General features: G+C 39.3%; 1 protein-coding gene across 2 annotated transcripts in view; it reads left to right on the top strand.

Moving 5' to 3' along the window:
- ITGBL1 (integrin subunit beta like 1) overlaps nt 1-26654 on the top strand; it is a 161220-nt gene that overhangs the window by 19847 nt on the left and 114719 nt on the right. The gene's annotated exons all lie outside the window — the stretch shown is intronic.

Genomic DNA, 26654 nt, shown 5'->3' with positions numbered 1-26654 from the left:
ACAGCGTTTCCTTAAGCAAAAATGAATACTCCAGCCCCCAAGCCAGTGAAACCAAGACTGATTAAATTAATACGGTAAACAGAAGTGTGAGTAATTGGCTGTTCACGCACAGTGTGAGAAGCCATTAGTGCTGCCTGGGATCGCCCTGTGGAGGTATCCTTGGAGCTGGGTCTTGAAGAGTGAGAGGGAGTCATATCCCTGGGATGTGACAGCTTTAGAGGGGCACGAAATTGTCAATGAGCACAGAGAAGGGGCAGGACTACAAATAAACGTATTGACCAAACAGGCCAAGCCTAACAGATGTGGGCCAAGTCAAACGCAGTAGCTCTGGTTCTGTTGACCTTCTGGCTTCAGATTTTACTCTGACAGATTTGCAGAGAAAGGAAGCAGAGTTTCTTGGTCATTAGAGAAATCATCACTGAATAACACACTCCTGTTGATGAGCTGGAAATCCCTTCGTATTCCCAGCATCAGCTTTGCCCCAAAGCCAAAGACACTTACTGACATTCAGTAAAGACCTCAAAAATTTCTCCTTCATCCTGGCTCCATTGTTAATAAGTGGTAGATTATTCTGTTTCTGGGTAAACCATTTGGCTGAAAATTATATAAAATGATTTTTTTAAGGTTCTAATGACTTTTCTGTGCTATAATTTGTAAGTGCTTATATGCCTCCAACTTATAATTATGCAAATCACTGTGAGCTAGATGTGTTTGAATTTTGGTCTGTTTCTCAGTCTCTGACTAAAGATTGTGAATAAAATTCATTGGTCTCCTTTGCAGCCGAATTCTCTTCTTCCAGGTCAGCAGATGGTGGAGCTGGTCAGGGCCAAGTTCTCCTTCTGACTGTTCTCTTAAATCTTTTTACCTTCCCTGTCATGGCAACAACTTCCCTTATAAAGCTGACGGCTTCCAAATGAACCCACTCTTTGGCTTTCTCATCAAGAGAGTGTTTGTATAAACAAGTATAAGCTGTGAAGTTGAATTTGGATTGTTAACGTTGGAAGGGATTTTAAGACAAATTATGGTAGAGGCCCCATGTCTCCACACTAATTCTTTTTTTTTTTTAATTCACATCACAGTTGAAATTTTATTTTATTTATTATTTGTTTCTTTTTACATTAAAATTTTTAATGAAATACAGTTGATTTACAATGTTGCATCAGTTTCTAGTAGACAGCATAGTGATTCAGTTATACATATACATATATTCCTTTTCATATTCTGTTTCATTATGATTATTACGAGATACTGAATATAGTTCCCTGTGCTATACAGTAGGACCTTGTTTATCGATTTTATATATATAGTGGTTAATATCTGCAAATCCAGAACTCCCAGTTTATCCCTCCCAGTTTATCCCACGCTAATTCTAACCTCTCCTCCATCATCCATTGCCGTTCTCTTCTGCCACTCATTCCTTTGAGGGTTTTAAATATTGCACTAGATTTTTAAGCTGCATTATAAGATGGCAAATTCTGAGTCACCCAGATGGACATTCTCTTACAGGAGAATCTGAAATGTAAGCAGTACCTTCTTTTTCAAGTTCAGCTGCTTCAAATATGTGATGATGTCTGTGGTTGTGTTCAACTGTTACTCAGTTGGGAGGTGATTTTGCTATTTTGGGAGAAGAGGGAAATGGATTAACAGGGGTTGTGTTTAGAGTCCAGAAATCCATTTGGCTCAATGGAGCTGACACACTTTATTGCAGTTTTTAGGGCCCCTTTGTAATTTACAGCAGATACTAATTTCCTGTCCAGATTTCCTAAGGCAGCTTCTGCTGGTCAGAAAGGAGGGGGGAGCCTGGCAGGGTTACCTACAAAAACAACCTGAGAGGGGTGGTCAGGACTCCCTCTGGATCTGCCTCCTCTACCCTCTTGTCTTTGGTCCCTTGTTTCTTTGTCTTTCTTTTCCCAGAATTCCTTAGCGCTTGAAAGGATGAGCTTTTCCTTTCTTGCCCCTTCCTGTGCTCCTGGAAACTCCATTTGATAAGACACCAGGATTTAAGTCACTAGTCTCAGCTGTTGATAGATTAAAAGGTAGCCACCAAAGGAATGTAGAAAATCTCTTCACCAAGTATGTTGTCTGGCTGTACAATCCTCTTTTGACTTTGAGAAGCAGAGTATTGAGTATTAATTCTTTCATTGTCTTTGCACTGCTTTTCTAACGATCCTGAAGGTCTCCCACTCCCTTTCACCCTCCAGGTTCAAATGGAGAAGCTTCGAGCTGCCTAAGGGTAAATGCATTTAACAATATTATTTAACAATAATCTCTCTACGGAGGCACTTTCTGAGAGTAAATCCCAAGGTTACTTGCTAAACATACATTAGATGCACAAATAAGTAGATAAGTAAATAGATGAATGGGTGGAAGGGAGGTGGAAATGACAGATTTTGTTGAGTGAGCAGATTTTGCATCATCCTAAGAATTTTCCAAATTTTGCTCATAGGAGTTGCCGTTTAGAGCTAAGAAACCCTCTGGTAGTTCATAACTAAAGGGCTATTTGAATTCTCTAACTTCCTTCCCTAGCAAAAATGGCACTCTTGCCTTTTGACCTTTTACCCTCTCTCTCCCAACAATTTGATGAAGGATGATGAACCTGATGAAAGCTGGGGAAACTTTAAGATACCAAGTTTCACTTACTTTTTGAAAGAAACAAAACAGAACATTAAGCTGTGTCCCATTAAGTCGTGCCTTATGTCACGTGTCCCCTCATGATTCTCAACATTGCAGTAAACTGTGCTCTGAGTGGCTTTGACTGAAACTTACATCGCGCGTGCACTTCAGGGGACTGGAGTGGCCCTGATCTGCGGGTGGGGAAGTGACATCAGCATCCTGGACGCGCTTCGGCCGCACAGCAGCTCTTCTCCCGAGTGATGTGTCAGCTGGGCCTTCATCACCTGTTCGTCCTGCCAATATATTTTCCACATCTGTCCTCCCAGTCACCCCAAGATTTATTTTACATGCCTGATGGCCAAATGTCCTTGCACCTGGGGGCCTGAAGGCCCTGGAACATCAATCTCCTCTTCTGTCTTTGACACAAGTCCATTAGCTTCATCTGTCTTGAGGACACTCCCGGCTGAGAGCCTATCTGATTTTTCCTTCTTCGGGGACCTTTCAGAGTTTCAAGGTTATAGAGAAATTGGCTTTGTGCAAAGCGTGTTGCCATCTGTTGCTGGTTTCTAACCTCAGATCCATTTAAGAGATTTGCCAGGTTAGATTTATATGGCCGCTTTAACTAATTATATTTCCTTCTACTGAACCCAAGAGCACATATTTAGGTTTGTCCTGTCAGTATCATTTATCTAAATACCCGAGGATGCAGCCATCCTGGGGGGACATAGTGTTTACCTGCCATCAGTTGTGAGAAGACATAATATGTAGCACGTGTGTATTTGGTAGTCACACAGTAATACCATGCCTGAGTGCAGAGCCAAAAAGCGAGCAGGGGGTTTAGAGATTTCTGTTTTGTTTTAATTGAGAAAATTGAGGAAGCTAGAATTGAGGCCATTTAAAGTGGTCTTCTAGGCTCTGGAAGTAAATTTGCCCAATAAGCATCATATTCATTATTATAACTAGTATTAATTGACCACTACAAATGTGCAAGTCACTGTGATAAGTACTGCAAGAGGATTTTTTTTTAGTTCCTCACATTATTTCTTTTAGGTTAATGCTTTTTAAATTCCTAAATCATAGGTCAAGGCTCTAAGGTGTAGAGATTTTAGGAAGCTTGGGTTTCGTTCCACGGGTAGGAGGTACCAGAGCCAGCTTTAGGAAATACCTGTTTTAGGCACAAGGAGAAGACATTTTCTTTCCCCTCCTGCTTACCTTTCACCACCTACCCGACCCCCTAAACATGTATCTGCCGTGTCAGTTTTCCCTGTTGCACTGGGCCAGGACACTTAAAACAGGAAGCCATCTAGAGGCTGGAAGTTCCATGTGACTGAGCAAACTAGTCCTAAAGTGAAGAAAGAAATGAAAGAAAAACTTTGATTCCACTTGGCATCTCTTAGTTGAAATTGGCCACATGGAATTCTTAGCAAAGATGCTCTGTGTCCCAAGTGGCCCGGTACTTGTCTTCCTGATCTGGAAGCACATTGTGTCCCTGGTCCCGTGTGGCCACATAGCTCCTCTTAAGGACTGTCCCTTTGGATGATGACCGAGTGGCCTCTAGAGAAATTATCTGGAAATTGATTCTGATGCTGAGGAGTCCTTAAGAGAAGTAGCGTCTGTCACTTTTTTTCAAAGTAATTCAGCTGAGAGATATTTTCCTTTCAGGCAGATACAGAATTCCCTGCTGCTCAAAGATGAGTGTTCCTTATGTAGGGTATAATATTTTGACAGTTCCCGTAGAGGTGGGGGAGATTTAGATGCCAACCTCTGATTGGAATATTTTCCCAATAGTAGCATCTGGTTCCGTGGTAGGATTTCAGTCAGTAAGGTTTTCCATTTAGTCATATGATTTGGTGCTTCTGGTATTTACATCCTAATTTAATATATCTGACCCATCATTTAAAATTTTTGTTGCACCTTCTTCTGTTTTAATTTAGTACTGAAAAAAAAAAAAGTTCTCCACCTAAGACCTCATATGACTTCCACTGGGAGCTGTCTCCACTTTCAACTTACATTGCGTTTGAAATTCCACTGGCTGGCCCTACTTTCCACATGTGCAGACGAGAAGTCTCTTGTATGAAGCCTGCTCATTGCATTTCCTTTGCAGATGTGAGTGCACTTTTTAAAAGTTCTCAAATACGGTGCATAGCCAAGACTGTTAAAATAATCTGTGACTGTGTGTTTTAGGGTGGAAATCTGAGGCATATTTTTCTGTAGAGAAATATATTACAATCATTCTGTTGTAGATCAAATAATACCTGTGACATACCTTTATGAATCAGCATGTTTCCCCAGGTCATTTGGGCAGGGGAGCTATTTGTGTTGGCGTATGTCTAGAAGGCTGTAGTGAAATATTCAGTGAGATTCATTTAGGATTCAAGTAGTTTTGGGACACCAAGGCTTTAGGATTTTACAAAAATAAAAGAATTATGGTGATGGATGGAAAGTAGACTTTTGATAGTGAGCATGCAGTTGTGTACACAGAAGTTAAACTATAATGTTGTATGCTTGAAATTTATCTAGTGTTATAAACAAATGTTACTGCAATTTAAAAAGGAGGTAGTTAAGGAGAAGCTGAATATCTTTCAGTTTAAAAATATACAGGTGGTCTAATAATTTATTCAGATGAATATTTATGTACATGGATATAGTATATATATCAGCTGATTAAACTGCTAATCCTGCCTTCTTGAGCCTAGTAGCGTAAGTGGCCCCATGGTTCCCGAATGTCTTCTTACAAGCACAGTCTTGCTTTGCATTGCCTGTGCCTTTAACTACATAGTCATATCCTGGCTGTCTGCAGAAAAGGGAACTTCAGACTTCAGCATTTACCTCGTATCCTCTTACTGTGGTGTATGAGCCCTACCCCGTGTACTAAAGAAGAGCTGTGGCTGGGTGTTATTTCCTACTTTGGGTCCTACTCCGACCGCAGGTCTTTGCACTTAGAATTAATTACACAGGGGTACTCGACACAAAATTTATTGTATCAACAGCATAGGAGGCTGCAATAGTGATTGCTCTACGGTGGAAGGTTGTACAGGTTTTTATGGTTTAATCTGGAGAAAGAGAGCAGGCTGTTTGCTAGCACTGAAATATTCCTTTCTCTGTGTTCCGTCTGTTCATATTTTCTCTTTGACTTTCACTATAAAATGTCCCAACTCAGTTTTGGAACTAGATCAAAGAGAAGAAGGAAAGTCCTTAAAAGTTGTCATTTCTGGCTTGGGCGATTAATTTCTCGTGTCGTTCCCGTCCCCTTAATGTGAGTCACATGTAAACAAATAGACTTGAGCAATTGATTTTTCTACTTGTAATCAGATGCCCCCATAGAGCTTATTAATGGATGGCATTGAAAAAGGAAAAAGTTTCCATGTGTTTGAAGTTTTCTCATAATGGGAGGAAAGAGAAAGAAGAAACAGGCCATGGCTCAGGACTTGGGTGTCTGTGTCCTGGTTTCCTCCTCAGGTGGAACCGTACCGTGTGCCTGGAACACGTTCCTACCTTCTGCTGTTTCAGCTCCTGCCCTTGGCTCTTGGTCCTCCATCCCCTCATTTTGGCTCTCCTGGTGGCCACTGACTGATCTGGCCCCACTCCTTCCTCTGATGCCACATCCTGCTGCCCCTGGGGGCTACAGGTGTATCCCACTGCACCAGTCCCCTTACCAAAAGTGGCGTCCTAGGCACTTCATTCCCTGTAATCTCTCAGGACACAACCAGAAGGAAGAAGACAAGTGTGTCCAAAATAGCCTTCATTTGATTGATCATGTTTAAAATAGTTTTTGATCATTGCCTGCAAGCTTCAACTCACTGGCAGAAACTCCACTAAAATGTATCATGAAGTGTCTCTTTGTAAAACTGTTTTCTCACAGAGTCTGTTGGATTCCTATTTATAACAGTGAGCTTAATGCAGTGAAATTTCTGCTGACCGATATTGGAAATGAAAGTTTCATTTATAAGGATGCAATTAAAGCACCGCCAAGTTAAAATTGTCATGTCGCTCTTTGCCAGTGAGGGTCATTATGCTGTATGATTATATTTGTATGAATCCTTTCTTCTCAGGAGCTGAATGTTCTCTCTGAACATTAAACAACTGCCACAAAATTCTTGTGAGATTATTCTTCTTCCAAATTACATAAAATTAAAAAATTATTTACTAACTAATCCTTCTGAATTCCTCCAAAGGAGGGAGAACTCAAGATGTCAAGAACCTCCCCCTTTCCAGTGTTGGGTCAGTTACTGCAGGTCCCACGCTCACCTTGCATGTAAACCAGTCCTGGATACGGAAGAGGCATTCTGCTGGGGAACGGCATTTTACAGCCTTCCAACAGCTTTTTCAAAACAAATAATAATCACAATTGGACACATGTGTAAGTCCTCTGGGAACCCTGTGTCTAGCTAAGGGATTTGAATTGACTCCGATATCCAGTCCGGAAGCACCTTGGACTTTTTCAGGACAAAAGCAAAGAAATCTTGGACTCCTACCTAGTTTGTTACCAGTTGAAGTCCCTCATAATTTATCTAACTTAATTGCTCTTCCTGTTTCCTCTTGGCAGTAAAAAGAATAATAATTAAAAGTTATTTTTAAACAGCAAAGTGATATAGATCTCAGTGATTATTATTATGATTATTACCGGGTCCCTCCTGTTGTGTTTTGCGGCCGGGACAGAGTTTGGCTTCACTTGGGTTCACCTCTTGGCTCCTGCTATTTGGCTTGATATCTTTGGTTTGTCCTGCCTGGCCTGTATTGTAGGTTCTGGAATCTATTCTAGGAGGAATTCGGGTAGCCTGGATCTGATTAGTTTTATGGAGGGAAAGAGGGTGAGACCAGGAGGTGGTAGGAAGTCCTTCCACAATTCCAGTGTTTCCATGGCAGCCAGCTTCTGGAGATGTCTGAATTACCCTCCTCTACTGAACTGAATACGCACAGTAATGGTTGGCCCTGGTGTGATGAGGTGAGGTGTCTGGCCCTTCCTGCCACCTGCGGCCAGTGCCTGTCCTCTTATGCTCAGGGTCCTGGTGGGATGTGACCCTCATGACATGCAGTGCCCTGTCACTCTTCTAGGGGTTCAGTTTCCAGACAAAACCGAGGATCAGCTTTCCCATTGAGGGCCCAGCTGTCCGACACTGACATCCTCCATTTAAATACATTGAATTGCAGGAAACCAAAAAGAAATCTTGTGAAAAGGCAAATGACTGTTAGATATTACCCAGCATAGAAACCAGAGTGTTCCAGAGAATCATAATGTCCCACAATAGCCCTTAAAGTTGCTCCCCACTTAACGATTTCTGATCGAAAGACCTGTAAGAGCTGTATGATCTTAAGTTTTACCCTCCAGTGGAGTCAGTGTCTTCCACAAAATAGGTTGTCCTCTTCATTGTTGGGCTCCCATGACGTCAAGATTTTGCCAAGGTCTGCCCTGAATCAACTTTTGGGCCAGTGATGAGCAAACTGTAGTTCAGGGTGCACATCTTGCCTAACCGGCTTCTGGAAGTTACTTATGATCTAATTTTTGGAAATCTCTTATAAAGATGGAGACACTGGGGACCACAACATCAAGTGTAAGCCAGTTACATCCTGCTTCCTCTGCGTGTATCCCTCGCAAAGGCTGCAGTGATCTATCTGACTACCAGGGGAATACTCAAAGAGTAGCCCCATTAGCAGAAGCAAGTGCATGCAGGCAAAATGAAGTGAGGATGTGCTCTGGCCCCCAGGAGGTACCCTCATGTAAGGGTTGAATGGATTTCATAAGCATAAGTACACACTTAAAACAAAACTGATGCTCTTTGACAGATGCTCTTATGTAAGAGAAATACTTTAAGCTCTTAACAGTCTTTAATTTTTATATATGTTGGTATTTTTATTCTCCAATTTTAAAAAAGTGTGTTTTTAAATAAAACACAGAGTAAGATAACCACACAAAACCATATATGGCATAATGAGGTATGAGAATTTTGAACTCTCAGGCCAAGAAACTGAAATATGTAGCCATACCAAAAGCCATCCCAAACTGGACCTCACTCTCTCCTTTTAAAAGTAACCATTAACTTGCTTCCCATTCCTTTAGTCATTTATTCACCACTTGACAAACATTTGTAGAGTACTTGGCATACATCAGCCTTTTCTATTCCATCTGAAACATTTAGAATGGCATTACAGGTATCCAAGACATAGTTCTAAATAGATTTGATTCTCCTGGCCCAGAAATTCATTCTGAAAAACTATTTATGTGGCCGCTCTGATTACTTGGGTGTAGAGAGGCTGGTTCATTTATTGACTAATTAAATACCTTTTTATTGATCATTTTTAATATTCAATAACTTGTGCTGGCAATTATGAGGCAACCATGATTAAATCATAACATTTGTTTCTGTAGTACTTATACTGTAAGGGCAACAGACATAGTGCAAAGGAAATGTTAGTAGTAAATGTCAGGGGCTCTTTTTCCCCTAAATTCTAACATGCCTGATTAGAGCTTTTGAGATGGAAAGAAAAAAGAAAAATGTGTTTGGAATGTTTCTTTTCTCTGCCAGCCTTTTCCTGGGAGAGAAGAGAGAATGAGCAAAATGAATAGGATTGTTCTTCAGTCTTTCCCACTATACCTCCATCTACAGATTCCATCCTCTGACAGTGTCCTTCCTCTGATCTGCACGCAGTGCTCCTGGGAATTTATATTATGTGTACCTAACAACACAGCATTAGTCTGACGGTAGTTTGTTCAAACCGGCACCAAATTTGAAGCCAGCACTATTTTCAACCTGCCAGATGTCATAGTTGGTAAAAGAAACATGGGATACTCTATTTTAAAGTCTCCAGGATCTTACTATCCTGTGAAATTTAGGGAAGTAAAAATCAGGATTCAGGCAGAAGAATCCAGAACATGAGAGGAGATCAAGTTGTATGCTGAGCCATCAGCACTTCTTTTCTAAATACGTGAACCCACTCATTTAAGGCTATTTGTAGTCAAGGTCAGGGATGAGACCCTCGTCCATCGGCACGGCCCCTACAGACACTGGGATATAATAGGAGTTTAGCTGGTGTCTTCTCCCTGGAAGGGGCTGCTGGACCTGTGAAGAAATGGTGGCAGGAATTTGAACTGATAGTCAAGCCTTGGAGAACGGAGCATGTTATTCTGAAATAACGAAGGCAAACACACTATGTTCCTCCCAGTGGAGGCCGGGATCATGGAAGGACCTCCCAGAGAGTCAGGAACTCACTCTTAAGCTGTTCACGGTTAGTGGAGAGCCTGCCTTTGAATGTGACACTGATGGGCAGCTCTGAAATGACCTCCAGTATGGCCCCTGGAGGATGCGCCTCAAACTTCTCAAAAAATGAAGAACCACTAGAAACTGGAGGAAGTGGTTTCATTTGAGGGAGGCTTTAATTCCAAGTGGGGAAAAATCCTCTCTTAGCTTCAACAGGTCATGTTGGGTGGTGATCAGTGACAGTGCTGAGAGGGTCTTCTTTTGCCATTAAAGGTGACAGAATAGAGTCTTTGGGCATCAGAGCGACTGATAACTAAACAGCAGTGCATGCGATACTGTGACGGATGGTGATTGGAAGAGGAAGAGTATTCAAGTCTGGGTATTTGTAAACCCTGAAGTTATTATTCTAATTCTGATGGTCATCTTAGGCTAATGTGACCTGGTAAAGCAAGGATTATGTGAAAAATTCAGAGTGTAGCTGAAATATGGCCACACCCTTCAATCTGTAAAACACAAAAGCCAACTGAGAAAAAAAAAAAAACATCTGATTTTAAAAGAAAACATATTTTTGCTGAATGTTGGAATAATTACTAAAGTATTTTATATTTTATTAAGATTTATTCCCAGGAGAGCTGTCAAAGCACTACGGTTAGGATAGATCCATTTTTTAAAAAACTGAAAATATCTATTTTTGTTATAAACCTGTTTATCCCTTTAGTACTCAATGTCTCCATCAAATACTTGGTCTCCAGGTAGATGCAAAGTAGATGGAAGGGAATCAGTCTTCTTACAGTGTCATGTTCAGTGAGGGATTTAAACGTGACAATGTGACTTCCAAGCCCAGTAACTTAATTACTATTTTATATTACATCTCAGATTGGTTTTGAAGACTAAATAAGATAATGAGAGTCCACTGTCACATGATACACAAGTCAAATACCATCAACTAATAAAGCAAATGCTCTGTGCATTTCTCTGAATATCCACACCTAAGTATTCTTCAAGAACATCGAAGTGCTACTATCCTTCCATTGCCAGCATTTACAATCAACCTTTTGACAAATTCATTTTAGACACACAAATCTAAGCACGACCGTTTTAAATGAGAGGAGACTATTAGTAAAATCAGTACTGAAATCAGAAATGTTACACCTGTTTTGCAGGAAAATAATTTAAAGAAGCCAAAATAGTACATGGCCAGTGATAGCTGGCTGGCTGACTCATTGCTTTGACTTGCTTTGGTAGCTGCTGCTTCTGTCTTGGCTGTGTTTAAGGGGAAACTATACATGGCACATTTCTCTAATGTGCATTACACTCTGCTTGGAGAAAATGACATCTTCCCATAATGTCAAAGGAAAAAACAACATCACTCAGCCTATTTGTACAATTAGGGATAATTCTATGTAAGTGGAAGAAAGTGGGGGCAAAATAGAATGTTCAGCAGGTCATCTCTCCATGCAGTGTTAATACTGAGACATTTTGGGTGTCCATGCTGTGTTTTAAGCTGTTACCAGCTCTCAAGCTTGCCTACTTATTTATTATAAACATTAAAAGCTGAGACCTTCACAAAAGGCCAAAATTAACAGTGAGTGCATTCACACAAAGAAAATGTATTTGAATGAGATGTCTCTACTGTTAGATGGATTGTGTAAAAGGATATTTGTGCTTCTCTCCAAGTCATTTGGCTCTGACAGTCAAGAGCATGTAGATTCCTGTCGTAGGCATGTGCACCTAAATGTTATTTTTGCCAATTTCATGAATACTTTTTGAGCGCCTACTATGTACTAGATGTGTGTGTCTTTGAAGAACTCAGAGTCTAGCAGAAGATATAAATAAGTGAATAAATATAAACACAGTATTTGGTACTGGGAATACACTGATGACAAACATAACAGTGTCAAGAACAGAAAGGGTCTGAGACTTTTGCTGTCCTTGGAAGCTAGCAAGTTAGCCTGGCAGTTTCATAGGTGCTGCCAGGAGACACAGAATTCCCAGGTCAGAGACAAAAGACTTCACTTGTTACTCATGTCGCAGCAGACAGCACAGGTTCCGCGCTCATACCAGTTGCTCTTGCTTTCCAAATCTCACGGAGAATTGCAATAAGGGTCCTCATGGATACTCTGCACACAAGTGTGAATTTAAATTTTCTACTTCTTGAGTAAATCTTACTAATTTATACCTTATCTAAAATTACTTGTTACATTAAATTTTTCAAGTTGTATTAGCATTCATGGTGGTGCGATTATTAGCTTTGTATTATTAGTGAAAAATATCTTAATCTGTATTTACTTTTTATTTGCAACAATAATTTTATTACATCATATGACCTCAGTTTGTTCTTTATAAATATCTGAGTTTTACCTTTCCTTTGGTTAGATTTTAAATAACAACCAATACATTTTAAAGAACTCAATAAATTATTGAATATATTGATCAATTTTATTAATCTTATCAGTTTATTTTCTATATATTTATATTTTCTTCCTCTGCTTTTATTAAGGCTTTGTGTTATTCTTTTTATTACTTTTTAAATTTAGAGCTTAATTGATTTCCATTCTTTTGTTTTTACCTGTTTAACACTGTGGATCTTACTGCACACTGATGTGTTAGCACGGATAACAGGCAATGAGGGATTTGTGGACTATCTGGCAGACACTTATGTACCTAAACAAAGGAGTTTAAACCTTTGAGTACTTACGATGGCATTTTCTATCACCCTTTGCCCTGATGAGTTGGCTTTTATGATCAGGGAAATGACCTGTTTCTTTGCCCTGAAAGGTGATTCTCAATAAAGGATGATTAAAAAGGGTATAATATATTGAAAGAATGAATTGTATAAAATATTTTTATTCTTGTATTTTATTTTAAATACAGCACAAACAGCTCATTCTTATAACATGGAATGCAGTAGTGTATAAAGAAAAAAGGTGGCAGTCTCCCCCGTGTCCCCCGACCCACGGTAGTAAACCCTATTTTTAATTCCCTGTTGCCTCCCATGACCGTCTCTGATGTGCACGGAAGGTCTTCTCTCAGCCTGAAGGACCATCAGGAGCTGACTTTCCCATCCTCCTCCTGCTCGCTAACGCCCACAGAAGCAATTATACCATGCCTCAATCCAAGCACAGAACGGGGGCAATTTGGGGTGGCAGTTTTCCAGTTCTTCAGAAACTATTAAACTGAAAGAAAGAAACTGGACTTGCTGTAACCAGGTCTGTGGATTTGAAAGTTGCTTCGGCTCAGAGCTTGGGCGTCTCTGTTCCCTTTCTTGGCTGCACGTCAGCCCCGGGATGACAGTGCCGTCGTGACATGAGAGGGATCTATTGCTGAGGGGCTCGGCTCCTTCTGAAGAGGTGGGTTTTCCTATCCAGTGGATGTTCTTTTGATGACGGGCCTACTGCAATGTGCTTAACGTGGAACTAACCTGAGGACATTTGAGAAGACTTCAGATGTCCTAAAATGTGAAAATATCCCGCTGAGCTAAACAAGACATTCCTGATGTGTTAAATTTTACTCCTTGGGTTGACTTAGGACAAAATACCAGGAGGCATCACTTGCTACTTTTATGTAGCTTCTGTGACACTGAAGATAGAAGAAATGTTAAATTTTTTGAATGTTAAAGACAAAACTACACTTCAATAAAAAGAAGAAATAAAAAATAAAGTTATTAAAAAAGAACTAAAATTTGTCAACTATAATGCCATATTTTCTTCATTTTGTTTATTTTGGGGTAAATTTCTAGAGTCATGTGTCAGAATGGTAGTAGGATTTTGATTTTGATGGGAGGCATTTTTCATGGAAAAGCATAGCAACTGCAAAGCCCTCACGCAGCAGGATATCAGGATACGTAGAAGACGTGCCAAACGTTCAGGGTGAAGTAGCAGGTGCATAAATGCGCGAGCAGGGCAGGTTCAGGTCAGCGGTCTGGGTATGTAGCTACTTTACCCACCCTCTGCCTGCAGGCTCCGCAAAGCATCTCCAAGCCGGGAGGGTTCCTGACGCAACAGGAAACCCAAGAGACTCACTGACGGAGATAAAATTTGCTTCAGGTTCTGCATCTCCTTTTTTTGGCTTCTGACTTGCATTTGATTTCTGATTTCCTTTGACTGTGTGACATGTAGGATTCTTGTCTCCTGAGATCTCTCTTGACTCTTCACTGATTACCCAGTGTGACATTGAAAAAAAATGAACAGTTTCCAGTTTCTAAGTTTTGTGGATTTTAAAGTGAGTCATTTGTTTGTTCAGTAGAAATCATGATTTGAAGGTATAATTGGGAGAACTAAGGTTTTCTGCAGGAGGAAAGACAGTATAAAGACACTGGGGAAGCTCTGCGAGAGGAGGGGACTGCCGGGGTTGGGGAAGAGGAGATGGAGGAAGCCTGGTTGCTCAAGGGTGGATGTAAAGAACGCTCCCTCCCCACGCGGCAGCAGGCTTCCCACGTGGTGCAGTCAGCCCTCCGTTATCCTCGGGGCCCGAATCTGTGGGTGCAGAGCGGCCACAGGCACAGAGGGCTGGCCGACTCTACTACACCATTTCATATAAGGGACGTGAGCGTTGGTAGATTTTGGTATCTGTAGGGGCTCCTGGAACCCATCCCCCGCGGATACCCAGGGACAACTGTGTACAGAGTAAACCCTTTTCCTACTAATCTCATGAAATCTTTAGGAAGACATTGCTTCCTCATCAGTCTGTTGTGAAGTCAGACATGTTGATTTTCTGCTTCTCCTACCAGAAGTCCCATAAAGGAAGAAGGACAGCTTTTTCTGACCTCTGCTTTAATCCCAACACCAAGGATGGTGCTCGGCACAAAGTGGACACTCAGAAAATACCTGTTGGACAAATGAGTTATTTATTTAGAAGTAGATTGTTTTATTTTATGATTGTATTGACAGATAAACCATTTTTTCTTTATCGTCCCACTTCAAATAAGATCTATTCTAGTACATATGATTTTTAAATTTTTTCTTATGATAAAAAATATAAAAATCCTTCAATATTTTTAAAATGCAGAAACATATAGGGCAGGGAAAGCATAATTTCATCTACCTTAGGAAACCATCAGCCCTTTGACTTACTTTTTTCTAGTTATCTTGTGTGTTTTTATATGGCTGACATTAACTTTATCATCATTCCTATAATGAACTCTAGCTTGTGTTTTAAGGAGGCATGGATATAGCAAGCTCACCATGACAGAGCTGAGCTTTTGGAAATAACCTCCCATTATTCCTATTTCCTTTCCACATCTGCTTCAAAAAACTTAGATCTTGTGAAGGCATTGCTTGCAAGGGATTCTGGGAAATGTAGTTTTAACACCCCAAACTCTTTCCTGTGAATTATTCCTTGTTCTTTTATTTCCTTTGTCTACAATGCTCTTCTTGCTGCAGTTCACAAAACTGACCCGTCGACATGTTGTAAGTCTCAGTTCAAAAGTCACCTCTGTAGAGGGACCTCGCCTGCCCAGTGACTCCCTCGTGGCCTCTCTCAGTGTCTGTCCCACCACCCAGTTCATTTTCTTGGCAGCATTTCTGACAGTCTGTAATGATTGTGTCTCTTGGCTCTCTCCTCCCCTAGAAAGTAAGCTCCAGGAAGGCAGCTGCTTGGTTTCATTTGCTGCTGTATCCACAGTAGCTGGCACTTTGCCAGGGCTTTACTATTTTATCTGCATTTGTTACGTGATGGATTCACTCAAAGTTGTACCTTCTGTTTCTTTCCAACTTACCACTGTAAGAACTTCAGTGATGGGCATCTTTGCATGAAAATCTTTGTCTACATTTCTGATAATTTCCTGGATTGATTAAGAGAAGATGAGCTATTGGATGGTCAGGTCTGGAACATTTTGCATTTGCCTAACTGCTTTAGAAGAACACCACCCAGTTCACTTTCTTAGCATCTAATCACGTCATCATGGAACTGAATGTTTTCATGTTAAAATCTTTGCTAATCTTCTCTCGCTGAAGTTTAGAGGTTTTTTTCCCTTTTTTTATGACAACTGTTTTCAAGTTTTAGTATATTACGGATATTCATTATTGGTCATATTTTTAAAAATAAAATTTACATGGTTTTGTTCTATGCTAAAAGTTTTAAATGTCTATGTAGTCAAACAAGTAATTTCTTTTATTGAAAGAAAGTCTTTATCCAGAGACCACATGAATATCCTATTTTTAATTCTTTGATGTTTTCAGTATTTTAATTCTTTGAGATGCTTCCTTTATCAAATTTATTTTCACGTATTATATTTTAAGGGCTTTTCAAGTTATCTTCTTTATCAAATTTGAAACTGACTTATATTAGTAGGTAACAAAAAACATTGGCTTAGAAACCAAACATAAATCACAGGCGAAGAAAGACTATAAAACTAAAGTGCTTATATCTTATATATTTGTCTATTTTTGTACCAGTATGAAGCAAGTCTGAAAATCATATTCAAACACTCATCTTCCGTTTTAATTGTATTTGCCAACATGAATTAATATTGCGTCCATGTTCTAAATGGAATGATGCCATCAAACCTGGTTTGCTTAGCACAACATTGTGATTGTTTCTATATTAATTTTATTGGGGAGTGTTATTGTTATTGGGTGGTAAGGTTTGTATGTGGACCTCACTGAAGCTTTGAAACTGATCACAGTGACTTCCCACAAGCACGGATGAATGGGGGAAATTTGATTTTAGCAATGCAGGAAGCCAATCATCCTCAGTGTCTGACTCTAGAGTGAATGGAAATAATATACACTCATGTAATTCCTTTAAAGTGCTAACATAGCAACTGAAGCCCTGAGACTAATCTCTTTGCAAAGCATTCCTTTCCAATTTCCTGTTGCAGACTTCAGGCTGGAATTGAAATACCAAGGTTTATAGCTGTGATTAGTTACTATGGTGTTTAGTTCAACTTAACATTGTGCCTGCCTAGGCGTGGATTATGCCGTGACCTTGATAGAACAATTAAATATGGCCAATGCTGATTTCTTACTTTTCCTCACTTACTGGCTTTTTTTTTTTAAAATAGTCATTCTCTTCTACTCTATTTTTGAAAAACTCCAGGAGTAGAATAGACAGTGTTTTTTTAATTTGCAGACACTGTGGGTTTACCTATTTAGTATTATAAATGAGAAATGTGAAAGGAAGTTCAGAAGTGAGTGTATAGGGAGAGTAATTAAGTGCAAGGGGTTTGACAGACACACCCTGAGGTAGCAGCATCCTTGTGTAGTCTGTTCCCCTTGAATGGAACCTGAGCGTTGCCTTTAACTGGTAGAATATGGCAAAAGTAATGGTGTGTCACTCCAGTGATTATGTTAACTTATATGCAAAGGTGATTTTGTTGATGTATTCAGTCCCTGGTCTATTGCCTCTGAGCTAATCAAAAAAGAAGGTTATACTAAGTGGAAGTGACCTAATCAAGTGAGTCCTCAAAAGGAAGGTTCAGGCCTTCCCTGAAGTCAGAGAGTCAAAGCAGCAGAGCCCTCCCCCTGCTTCTCCAGCTTTGAAGAGATAAGCTGCCATAAATCCTACAGCCACCAGGAAATGAACTTCACCAACAACTGGAGGGAGCTTGCAGGTGGACCCTTCCCCATTTGAGCCGCCAGATGAGATCACAGCCAGACGTACACCCTCATGTCAGCCTCCTGAAACTCTGATCAGAGAATTCAGACTGCTGATCTACAGAAACTGTGAGATAATGAGTGGGTGTTGTTTTAAGTCTCTCAGTTTGTGGCAATTTTTTATGCTGTAATAGAAAATTAGAACAAGCCGTCTCCTTGATGGCATCAGCTAAGGGAGGGAGAATTTCATCTCTCAGATGCTGCAAGATGTGCAGTTCCTCTCTTGGTTTGCAGATTAATTTAAATGCTGTTGTTCTAATTTGAAGTTATGTTTATGCCTGAAGAACGGTCTGGTACTCCTTCTACTTCTTTCTCTGTGGACAGTTTTCAATAAGGGATGCTGATAAAAACACCAAAGGAATCCTTCTTGGAATAATACCCCCTCTGACTAACAGATGCACTTATTTCTGTGAGTTTTGAGTTTTTAAAACTTTTTTGGGTCTAATTTTTGTCTGTTCTCATTTAAGCCATTTTACTTCCAAGCTCAAGTGACATGCCCTTTGCACTTGTCATTGTGTTTGATCATCTGCTCTCCTCTTCCCCTGGTTTTTTGTTCCTTGTCTTTACTGGATAATGCTGTGTTTCCTCTTCACATCTCCATGGTCAGTTGCTTATTTCAGTTTGCACCGGCTTCCTTCCCATTCTGGGTCCATTCTTGGTCTTTGCATCTTCCTCGTGCCACTCAGCATTCCAGAAATTTCTGATTCCTTTCCTCCTTAACGTTTATCTTCGCTTAAGAATTTTCATTTCTGCTGGACAAGTTTCACATTTAGAAATGTGGAGCTTAGGCATATTCCTTTGTGAGATTCATGTTTTATGTTTACTTTCCTTGAGAAGAAGTGAACAAATCAATGTGCAACTTTGAGTGAGCCTGGGATTTTTCACCATCATTGGATACAGATCACGTTTGATCATCTCATCCAAGCTCTAGGCTTGTGGACTATTAATTACAGGTTATGAGTGAGCATGAAGACCATTCCCAGTGGATGTATGATGCTTTGGAACCAGAAGCATTGCAGGGAAGGTTGGTTATTCTTTGACTACAGGATATCTGCTATAGATTGAAAGTTTGTGTCCCTCCGCCCAGTTTCATTTGTTGAAATCCTAATCCCCAGTGTGATGGTATTAGGAGATGGGGCCTTTGGGAAGTGATAGGTGATGAGTGTGGAGCCGTCATGAATGGGATTAGTACCCTTATAAAAGAGGTCCCAGAGAGCAACCTTGTTCCTTCCACCACACGAGGACACAGCAAAAGGCAGCCATCTGTGAACCAGGAATTGAGCCCTTACCAGACACCAAATCTGCTGGCATGTTGATCTTGGAATTTTCAACCTCCAGAACTGTGAAAAATAAATTTTTATTGTCTATAAGCAACTCAATCTGTGGTTTTCTGTTGTAGCAGCCTGAACAGACTAAGACAATGTCTTTTCTGCTCTGAATGCTCTGGGGTTTGTGGTTTCTCATCTATGATTACCTTCCCTTCAGTCGATCTGTGTGCCAAGGTCTCCTCCAGTTCTTACATCTGTGCCTCATTCTCTGAAGCTGGGATTCGGAATATATTATAACAGAATACATTATAAAGATTGCTTGGGTGTTTCCTGCACCAGGACATAGCAGTGGCTTGGTGTCCTGCCCATTTGTGTGGCAGGAAATACTTTCATTTGAGCTGGTGAATTCATTTTGTCAAGGACTTCTTCCTTCACTAAAAATCTTACATTCTTTTACTTAACAAACATTTAGTGACTAATTATGAGTTTCCAGGAAAGGTGCAAAGGGCTATGGAGAGGATAAAGATGAAAAAGAGTTTCCTTTCCCTTCCCAGATGTACCAAATGTGAAATATACTGGGAAGGTGACACTGATGTCTGGTGGGTACACATCTGCTATGGCATAAGGTCAGACATAGTGAGGCTTAACGAAATTAGAATTTCTGGGTATGGAGCTTGGGCATCCAAAACGCCTCCCTTGTGATTCTTGTGCACACTACAGAATAATAACATTATCACCTAGTGACAGAATAACATCATGGATGGTGATGATGATGATGATGATGATGATGATGAATATGAAGAAGATGAGACAAAATACCAGAAATTCCCCCAATTTCTTATTATGTCTTTAAAAGAATATTATAATTTTAAAACAGAAATCATATACTCTTTAAAATTATTTTCATTAATCAAAATTAGCACTTGGGTTAGGACTAGAATTCCTGTGATTTTATAATTCTCTTGTACTTGTAAGTCTAAAGTTTTTAATATGATCTTTCATTGTTATACTTCAGATTAATTGAGAACCATTGACCCTGTGAAATCAAGTTCTGAAATTGACCTACAAGTAATGAATTCTTAATAAGGATGTATTATTCACATCTACAGTAATTATTTTAGACTAATAATATTCTAGATTAAAATGATCTTAGAAAATACCTCACATGCAATACTTCGTGATCTCAAAATACAACTTAATAATGAATAATGTATAATAACTTTCATTTTTCTGTAGTAACTAGGAATGAAATACTGCCCTGAGTGTGTATAGATGTACATATATAGCATTCACTGGGCTAATGTTTTAATTTAATCACACGAAATCAATCCCCTAAATGGTAGTGCTTTCTGCAGTATTAATCATTGCTTTGTATTGTGAGATTTTAAACATATCTAATGTTTAATATATGTTCTTTGTTTTCCTGTGATGATATACAAATGAGGACACATTCTGAAATTAGAAGCAAAGTAGCCTATATTTAAATATTCCATCCTAGACATCCTCACCTTTTTGCACTGTGTGAAGTGTGTTGATTGGCTTATGCAAATTTTATAATTAAATATATATTTATTGCTGGATTGAAGATAAAAGGAAATGTGCATCTGAAAGTGGTCAAAGTATTGTCAGCATCTGTTAAAAGCTTGCTAAGTTTCATCATTTGAAATTACCATGACTTAATATTCTCCAATAAATAGAATAAATGTCTCCCTTGGAAATGACTCTTCCAGGTCACCAGGGTACTATTTAATGAATCATAGCCAATTATATTTATTTTTCAGTTAGGAATCATTTTTAGCAGTTAATTTTCCTAAAGTTTCTCATTTCTTCTTTTGATGTCATTTATGTAGTGAGAGATACATATTTATAAGTGATGATAAATATTTAAACAAGTTACTTATATCTATTAATAGTTAATCTGTTAATATTATGAAATTACAACTTTCCCTCCAATTGTTCAAAATCACTTGCATTTAATACCTGAATTTCAGTTCCTCTGACATCCCTTTTATATGAAAGTTTAACCTTGAGTCTAAAACAACCACTAAAAATATTGCCTTCAAAACTTAAAAACTTGAAGACATGTGGAATGTGCACATCCTCATGTATCTGAACTTGGGTGATGAACCTTCCCTCCATCCATTTTTGCTTCTGATGTCCCCAGGCTAGGGGAAGTCTGAGCTGTACTGACATGCACTTTAATATTGGCCGCCAGAGGGCTCTCATATTCCTTCCATCTAAACAGAAATATACAGAGTGTGACAACTCACATAAAATTCACCATCGAACAAAAAGGATTTAGGTGTTTATGATAAAGTTATCTTTCAGGGGAAAATGTTCCAAACCCACTGTGTTCTTAGACAAAAGGAGTTCAATGAACAAACTTGAGAAGCTAAACACTTTCATTAAAACAAAATGATTAAATTGTGTGGTTGATTTTGTTTTTGTTTCTGGAGACTATGGTACAGACCGACAGTGCTTAATACTCGGTAACTCCATTTAAAAAATACTGACCTTGGTTCATTTGTGTATAAAACCATCATATATTTATGAATGATGTAAAAGTTAACTGATTCTAGTCATTGGAGTAGAGTTTTTTGTTTTTGTTTTTGAAATCACAGGCTAGCTGCGTAGATTATCCTGAAATAAAGCCCTACGTATTTTTGTTAGCCCAGCTTTTGGTATTTCATCTTATAAAACAAGATGGTGGGGTTTCTTGGGGTGGTCTTTGGCAGTAAGAGGAATAACGTGATAAGCAGTGGATATTTCCACTGGAGAGGAGGGAAAGAATTGTTTCCTTTGGGGGTCTTTCCACTGGTTATTTTGGAGTTGTCTTAGCTGAAAACCAGTCCCAGGAGCTGAGACTTGTGAGAGTAACTCTAAGGGTTTCTAGAAACAGCAGAGGCATTTGCCATTTTCCTGTTTTCTTTGATTTATGGTCATTTGTCTCCCTTTGACAATGCAGGAGCTGCCCATAGAGTTTATGGTTGCAGACACATTTCTGCCATGAGCTAGAGTGTAAGGTCAGCATTTAATGGAAATGTTATAATTCACAGCAGAACAAACTTCGAAAACAAGCATCTTTAGGAACTCTTTGAATCCAGGTGAAGCACTTCCAGGGAGTTATCAGATTGATCTTCTCTGCGATGTTTTTAAACCACAATCCATTTATCATCAGTCACTGAAAACGCGATTTAACCAATCTACCTCTTTCAGTTACTTTTTTCTAGAATACGTTAGTTATTATTTCTGCACTTAAATGTGCATCACAGAGAATAACAACATGGAGGGCCTGACTGATTCAATTATACACCCACACCTAGATGCCGTCTTTTTGACTGTGAGACTGAAATATTGTGTTACAGAAGAAAATAAAACAACCTGTTCCCCCTTTTATCTATTATGTTCTTCTGGTGTAAGAATTATTTTGCTTTTTCTTTAGAGAAAGAAAATTTTAAAATAGAGCTAATTCTATTTTATCTTGTATTTATTGAAATAGTTTTAAAGCAGGGTTATGAATTCTGTTTTAATCTGTGTTTTTGAAATGCTATTTCTCAATGCAGGCTTTCTCTGAACGCTCCCCTCTTCCAAACATTATTTTCTCTCCCTAAGACGCTGGTGATTAAAAAGCACTGTAATCTTTAGGCTTAGATTACCATGACTAAATGAAAGGTGCTTGTGAAATTATCAGAGTGTAAAATTTATTTTGGAAGTTCAAGTAGAGTTAGTTATATTTACAGCCACACAGAACAAATCTAGTATAGCTCATGCATCCCCATGATTCACTGGGTTTGGATTTGGCTCCAGTTTTGCTCCAGGAAACCCACAGTGTTGCCAGTGATAATTAACTACATTTCAAACCCTTGCTTATCTCTAGTTCAAAATATGCACAAGCAAAAGAAAATATTCTAAAAATTTATAGTAATTGTATATTGCTGTAGCCCATAAGCTAATTATATTATGTTTTATGTTGCTTATAGAGGTCTTTGAATTAAAAATGAAGGACAGTTTTCTCAGTTAGGTAGACTTCACTCAAGAAGGTCCTTGCTAATTGTCATACTTTTTCTAAGTTTCTGTTATTTAGGAATAAAAGGATCTGGAAATATTTAAATTGATATGTCCAGACAATTTTATGTAAGGTGACTGGTTCCTAGGTGTCCTGAATAGATATTTCAATTCTGAAATTCAGTGTGGTTAGATACTGCCCCAGTTATATGTATTTACCGTTTAGAAAGAAAGTTGGTTCCTATCTAGACTCTGTGAAATCAAATTGGCATAAAATGAACTTTGGCTCAGAAGCTTCTCCTGACATTTATTTGCAAAGGTTTCTATGGCCAATATTCCTGCAGCTGAGGTGACATTAAGCCTCGTTGGTCACCAGGGAGAAACGTGGCTTTTCTCCTCACTCATTCTGGGTGTGAGAAGAAAGGAAATACTTGGGGATATGCCAGCCTTGATTTTGATTTGGCTCTTTCCACCCCAAGCAATACTTGATATTTACATTTCAGCAAAAAACCCAAGAAGTCCTGAATTCCCAGCGCAGGGAGAAGGTGATCAGGGAGAGAGCTTGCGCTGTCTGGCTCTTTAAACCTGCATGATTCCCCTTCCTAAAGCCACTAGTGGTGCCGGGAGCCTCCATTACTCAAGCTGTTGAAGCATATCGTTCTTTCCCCAGGATTTTGGAATCTCTTACAAAAAAAAAAAAAAAAAAAAAAAAATATATATATATATATATATATATATATATATATATATATATATATATATAAACATTATCTTAGAATACTGGCGCTCAATCTTGGCTCTACATGACAGCCACCTGGGAGTGCCTTTTAATTCCTAATATTCAGACTGCATCACAGACCAGCTAGCTAATCAGAAAATCTGCCCTTGAAACCAGGCATCCATTTTTTTTAAGCTCCCAGGTGACTATAATATGGAGCCAAGTTCGAGAATCCCTGTCTTATAAGCACAAATCCCCAAATGATACCATAATTATACCTCCTGACATATGTAGTGGATGGAGATCTTCAGCTACAGATCCAGATGGTCCAGAAATACAAGGTATTTTCTTATAACCTAGTTTAATTTTGATTATGAGTGTACACTCAGACTTCTGTAATTCAGCCAGTGCGGGAGAGAGTTGATCTTGGCCAATTTATGATTCTTTTTTCCCCTGGGATGGCAAATGAATTCCAAGGCACTTCCGTGGTACTCACGTGTTTGGGGCTGGGGCCGGAGAGAGCTCTGGTCTAGGTTGCTACTTAACCATCCATGCTGGCCTTGCTGAAGGCACACCAACGCGTCTGTCCTATGATGGGTCTCTGGTCCACTGAGTCCCCACAACTCTGCCCTTCCACTTGTTCTTTCCCTCTTCAAGGGTCCTTTCCTTCTCCCAGGACCGGTCATGGTGTGAGGCATTAAGTGAGCTGGCTGAGTCTGCCTTGAACCGCTGTTAATGTCCCCTGCCCCCATCTTCCCCACACTTGGGAAAACGGCCACGGGTCCCCTGCTTCTCAGAGTGTGATGCTGAATGAAAATGTTAAGAAAGGAACCAAAATTAAATGGGAGCTTCTGGTCAGTAAAACCAGAGTCTCCTCTTCTTTGTAGTTTATAAGGAACTAAACAATTATGCCTCTTGTCTTGAAACCATTTTTTAGCATGGGATTATTTGATTAAAAATTCTAATTAAAGAATATATTAATAGAAATATTCAACTCCAAATTGTTTTGCTGGATAAATCTAATTTGTCTCTGTCTTCCTCAGGGACTTTTGTCATCTGTCTAAACAGTATGAATCACCTTTAAAATGGTCACAACTGGGGCCGCCTCCAGTGGAACAGGGCAGACATGTCTTAATCCTATTAGTGCCACCTCTCTTGTCATTCAGAACCTCTCCTTAATTATTGACTTGGATTAATTACTTCATTTTAGTGATGATTTGAAACTGATCCAGGAAGAGAAGAATGGTTTATCAATTAATACTATCGCTGAGTACATCTTCTCAGCTTGTCTAACTTAGGGAACCTCCAGGCCTGCATAACCTTGGCCTTCAGAAGGTATGAGTCCCCCTTACAAAGTCCAAGTCAAATACTCAGAGCACTTATGTTACTATTATTGTAACAACAGTGTCCATTAATCGTGTGCTCATTATGTGTTGGACACTGCGTTCAGACCTTATAAACAGACCTCTTTAATTTAAAAATCTGTATTTTACAGCTGAGGAAACTGCTCAAATCACTTGTCCGAGTTCGCTCATTATTCATGGTTAGGGCTTGCTTCACACTCTTAACCATTGTAGACATATAGATTGAAGGTGGTTCTTGATGTTTGAAACAGATTATTTTAAACACACACATACACAGACACTAAAATATGCTTTTCCTGGCAAGTACTAAACTTAGAGATAAAATTATGGGCATGCACTAAAAATAAATATGTTCAAATTCATAATGAAATATTAAGAGAAGCTTAGAAATATTTTGGGAATAAACCTTCTGAAGGTTATATGATGGATGCTCCTGAGGCTTCCACAAAAAGTACCTGTGTCTGGTACTGTGCTGCGGGGACCCGGGTCTAACCCGGAGCTGCCTGATAGAACCACATGCTTGATGGAAATGTTCTCTTTTTTACTGTCCAATATGGTAGTCTCTTCCTTCCTTCCTTCCTCCCTCCCTTCTTTCCTTCTTTTCTTTCTCTTTCTCTCTCTCCTTGTTGAGTAAAGCAAATAAATACAAGCTTTGAAGTCAGGCAGACAAAAGTTTAATTCCTAATAATAATAATCTGAGTAAATAACTGAGCTTTTCCTTTCTAAGTGCAAAGAGTAAAGTAGTAGCCCCAACGTAGATGGTTAGCTTTAGGATGAACGCGATGATAGAGGTGAAGCACCCAGCAGAGCTCCTGCTATAAATCATCTGCGGGTGATGATTTGCTTACAATGATGGTCATACTGATGCCGACGGTGTGTCCATTTAGCAAACTGGATGAAAGTGTGTCTTATGTGCTAAGTCATGTATTTCCTCATTAATATAGTAACATCTCACATGGTAATGATGCTGTTTGTATAGTCATTTAAGAGTACAGAGCAGGTTATCATCCATGAGAATGTGCATGTGCTTTTTGAGGTAAAGGTTGAAATATTAGGCTTATTTTATTAGTGGTAACATCAAAACCTAGTAAAAGACAGATTTGCTACAGATCACATAGAACTTGCACTCAAATTCCCATCTTCTGTTTTCATCTACTTTTCTCTCTGCACTGTCATATTGCCTCCTAAAAAGTAATATGAAAGACTCTAAGACCCAATGAACAGTATAAATGTTTGTGGGTGGGACTGTATTAAAAACTTCTGTTATGAAAGAAAACAATAACATAAAGATGGAATCAGTGACTTAGTATGATAAAAATCCCAGATGAAATTATTTTTCAGTAATGTCTTCACTTTTTTCAACAGATTATTAGCAGTGCTTTGTAGAGGGTAACATTTATTTTGTTTAATTGTGCAGTTGGGCAGTGAGAAGGTGTCAGCCCAAGCCCTTGAAGTCCAGTAGTGACAAGCTGTAAGGGGAATCCATTGTTCTTAGGGGATAAACATTAACAAAGTAACCTTTTGTCCAGGAAACATGCCAAGTCATGAATTAGCTTCCACTTTCCACCACTGTCAGAGCTCCATGGAGGAGATGGCATGTCATCGTGTGCTTAAAGGATAATCATTGTTCTGTTCAGGGTGTCCTGCTGACTCCAGGGGGATGCTAGCAGGATGTGAGGGACACCACGAGGCTGACTCACTGTTACTAAAAGGATTTAGCAAATGGCAGGAAAGGAGAGCAAGTTTAAGCTGAGAATGCAAGGGATTTACTGAGATTCCAAAGCAAGAAGAGTGAAACCAGAGAATCACTGGGAGAATCACTGGGTCCCTCACAAATCCATGGGGCACGGGGAGGGTATGCGGGATGTTAGAGGCCAGATGTGCTTCTAATCAAG

This window comes from Camelus dromedarius, chromosome 13 (assembly GCF_036321535.1).
Source record: "Camelus dromedarius isolate mCamDro1 chromosome 13, mCamDro1.pat, whole genome shotgun sequence".
Classification (NCBI taxonomy): domain Eukaryota; kingdom Metazoa; phylum Chordata; class Mammalia; order Artiodactyla; family Camelidae; genus Camelus; species Camelus dromedarius.
Note: the sequence above shows the minus strand (reverse complement) of the source record. Positions and strands in the feature narration are given on the sequence as shown.